We start from the raw sequence: 4,676 nt of genomic DNA on the forward strand, positions 1-4,676 counted from the left end.
GAATTCACATTTCTTGAATTTTGCGTATAGCTTTCTTTCTCTCAATGTTTGCAACTCCAGCCTCAGATGATGCTCGTGCTCCTCAAAACTTCTCGAATAGACCAATATATCATCAATGAAAACCACAACAAGCTGGTCTAGGTATTGATGGAACACTTGATTCATTAAATCCATAAATACTACTGGTGCATTAGTTAATCCAAACGGCATCACCAAAAATTCGTAATGCCCATATCTGGTTTGGGATTCTGTTTTCGAAATATCCTCTACTTTAACTTTCACCTGATGATAACCTGACCGTAGGCCAATTTTAGAGTAGACCTGGGTTCCCTGGAGCTGATCAAATAAATTGTTGATCCTGGGAAGAGGATATTTATTCTTGGCTGTTAGTTTGTTTATCTCCTTATAATCTATGCACATTCTCATGGAATATTTCTTTTTCACGAACAAGACTGGGCCCCCCCACGGCGACACACTGAGCTTGATGAATCCTTTGCCTAGCAACTCCTATAACTAATCTTTCAATTCCTTTAATTCTACTGGAGCCATATGGTATGATGTTTTAGATACCGATGCTGACCCTTGCAGTAGATCCACAGTAAATTCAATCTCTCGATATGGTGGTAAGCCCGACAATTCTTCCAGACAAATATCTGGAAATTCTCTGACTACTGGATATCAACTTGTTTTAGTTCTTCCTTTGGCAATTCCATTATGTAGACAACATACCCTTAGAAACCACCCTGAAGCAGTCTCCTCACCTAAATAGCTGAAACTAGCTATGGCGAGACACGCACCCATGAACCCACAAATCTATATTCTTGCTCATTCGGGGGTCTGAAAATCACTTCTTTATTATAGCAATCTATGCTAGCGTGATTCTCCGCCAACTAATCCATATCCAAAATTACATCAAACCCTTGTATATTTAGTACCATGAGATCAGCTGGTAGTACTTTCTCTTGAATGCTTACTAGAAAGTTTCGAAGCACCTTCCTACATCTCACCATAGATCCCATCGGCGTGACTACATACAATTCTACATCTAATAATTGTGCCTCTACCCTAGTTACTCTAACATACCCCACCGATATAAAGGAATGGGTGACACCTGTATCAAACAAAACAATAACTTTATATGATAATACAGTAAGTGTACTTGTGACAACATCTCCAGCAGCCTTGGCATCTCCCGACATCAATGCATAGACCCTCACTGGCGCTGTATTCCTCTGTTGGCCTCCACAAGACGCCTGATGACCACGCCGGTGCGGTCTGGGAGCTGGTGCATAAATCAGCAGTATCTTACATGATTGAGCCATATGGCCGGGTCTCCCACAATGGTAGCAGACATTCTCCCCCAACCGGCACTCGCCTATATATCTCCGTCCACATCTAGGGTAGGTGGGATAAGATTGTCTACCATGGAATCCACTGTGCTGATCTACCTCCTCTCCAAGGGCCTCAGCTAGAACACGCCTGAAAACTTGAGGGTGCGGCCCTCTTCTTCTGGCTGTATCTCAGTCTCTCTCGGCAAGTCCTCCTCTGTTATTATGGCCTTGTCAACCAGCTCTAAAAAGTCTTGAATCCTCAGTATTGCCACCTGTCTATAAATATATCGCTTCAAATTTCTCTCAAACATCCTAGACTTTTTAGCTTCGTCTGGAACAATATAAGGGTAGAACCGTGACAACTTGATAAATTTCGCCGCGTACTGTTGGATTGTCATCGATCCTTGGGACAAACTTAGAAACTCCTATACTCTAGCCTCTCTGACTGAGGCAAAATAGTATCTATCAAAGAATATGTCCCTGAATTGGGCCTAGGTCATCAGCATTGGAATTGGTCTCTGCTCCTTCAGTAATCTAGTGGCCTTCCACCATCTCTCGACCTCCCCTGTCAGCTAATACGTGGAATAAAGTACCCTCGGCTCATCGGTGCAGTGAAGCACCATCAAAATCTTCTCTATCTCCTGCATCCAATTCTCCACAACAGCAGGATTAGCCGCTCCTGAAAATGCTGGTGGGTTCATCTTCGTCAATTTTTCTATCGTACACCCCTAAATCGTAGATGGACCTCCCTGCTCCCTGGAGCTCTGGCAATCTCAGCCATAACTTGCTGAGCCACACTGTGTAACATAGCATCTGAATCCCCGCTCCTGCACCAGAAGGCCCTACTCCGTCATCTCCACTAGTGTGAGTGCTACTACCTCCCAGGTCCATCTTGGCAATATTACAAAATTATTTTGAGTATCTAAACCCTACAATACTATACTAACTAAAATATCCCTTACCTCTTAGTACTAATTTAAGGTTGAGCTCTACCATATGGAAATAGAAATCATCGATTGTTTAGTATGGTTTTCCTGAAATCGTCACCCCAGGAAAAACACAGAAACCACCCTGAAACTCTTTCCCCAAACCGCAGAACTGAACTCTAAATTCTCATCCTAATTCCCAACTTTAATTCACTGATATTTTGTGCTATCTTTCTCCAAACTCTATTCCTATATTCTGGTATTGTTTTACGCTGTACTCTGGAGTCTACAGAACCTGACAACCTAGGCTCTGATACTAAACTGTAACAACCCAAAAATTACACCATTTTTTTTCATAAAATATAAACTACTCTGATACCACTATTATACCTACTATAACATCTCAGGCCTCAGACGGGCACTGAGGTATCCCTTTACACAAATGGACACACCTATGCAGCGGAAAACATAAAGTCATACACCCATATTTACAATACCAGAATTTAGTGTTTCCAACCCATATATACATATTTACACATCACCCCGGTACCATTTGCTCAAAACATAATCCCCTTATTACACTTACCCTATAAGCAGGGCAAAGCTAAAGATTTCTCTATCTGCTCGCCTAACTGGTTCACCTAAAAAATGTTAAATTTTTGAAATGAGACGACGCTCAGTAAGTGAAAATATGCTATTACTAGTCTGTGGCAACCGAGTTGCATAAATACTATAATGACAATATCTGAAACTGTATAAACGGGCAAATCAATATAAAGTATAACTTACATTTATCATAGTTGAAAACATAATTGTATCATCTGAGTTTTCTACTTTTCATACTTCTAATATCATACTATATTTGTGAAAAATTCTATAAATTTGTATACATATACATAACTGAGATTTTTCCCTAGAAAACTGCATGTCATGATTTAACCCCTCATGACAGGGTTATGCGGCCCGTAGGCAGGACTTAATCCTAGTTGGCCTACCAGGTAAGACAACTCTACTCTACCAATCCTTAGTTCGGCAAAATTGCGTCCTCTCCTAAGCACGAAACTGCAAAACTACCTCGTCAAATCAAGCCCCCTCAACCTAGAGTATTGGGGAGACTGCAAACTCTCCAGGAAACGGTTAACGGAATTCACATACTATCTGAGATATATGGTTACACTCTGATCTGAAAGTAGCAACGGTACCATGCTCTACTAACTGAATCTGTCTGAAGTAATTCATCAGGGATCTAATACTGTATATACTATTACTATAATTACCCTACTGTTTCCATCATGTTCCAAAATAACAATACACTATTAACTTGATCTGTAAATATTGTAATTTCTGAATAAAATAATTATATGTCTGACTGTAATATCTGATTGAAATAATCTGAGTGTTATGGTTTTGGAAAACATAACATTCTGTAACTACTGTAAAATACTGGTCTGTAAAATATCTATAATACTTGTATGATAAATTTATGTTCATTAAATATCTGCCTATATATGTATATACTGTAAATCATGATATTCTGGAAAACTACATAAATTCTGTATCAGGCCAATATTCACTCAAGCCACACAAATAATAAAACTCACATTCTAGAAAAATTGAATAATAAACTGATATATATACACATAATTTCTTGATAAACTTGTTAAAATTCATAGCATAGCATATCTCCCTTACCTAACTGGCTGGGAGGCTCCCCTCCAGCTTAATCCTCACGCACACGACATACTCTCCCCAAAATTCTGAAATAATACCCAGATGCATATTTCCACTAAATCAACTATATTATCCCGAACCTACATACTCGTAAATTTCTGAAATATAATTTACCTGGGCTTCTAAAACACTCACTGGGATTCCCAACCTATATCTACAGGGTCCTGAAATACCATATTCCTGAAAATATAATACTCAAATTTTACCTCAGAGAACTTTAGCATATTCGCAAATAATACTAAATCTAACCTCAAATGAACTGGGTAATACTGAAAATACTCAAATAATCCACTCACCCTAGTTTTGAGATGGTGCCCAAGTTGGCATAACCAACGATCTACTCTAGCAGGCTTGAAGAGAATCTTCCCAGGAGTAGCATGGCGGCTTCCAATCATCAAACCGGCAAAAAAAGTAGCTGGGATCATAGGGAGAAGGGGAGAGGGTCAGTTTTTAGAGAGAGAGAGAGAGAGAGGGTTTCTGTGCGAATTTTTGCTGAAAAATCCGATTTTGGCTTTCTTATAAACTTGGATTCATCGATGAGACACGTCATCTCATTGATGAGTCCATAAAGGGAGTTCGTTGCCAAACACGAACCCCTCATCGACGAATTTTAGGCTTTGCAAAACCCCCTCTCAGTAACTTCTTGTCAACGAGACATGTGTCTACATCGACGATCCGTAGTAGAATA

This window comes from Malania oleifera, chromosome 10, assembly GCF_029873635.1.
Source record: "Malania oleifera isolate guangnan ecotype guangnan chromosome 10, ASM2987363v1, whole genome shotgun sequence".
NCBI classification, from domain to species: domain Eukaryota; kingdom Viridiplantae; phylum Streptophyta; class Magnoliopsida; order Santalales; family Ximeniaceae; genus Malania; species Malania oleifera.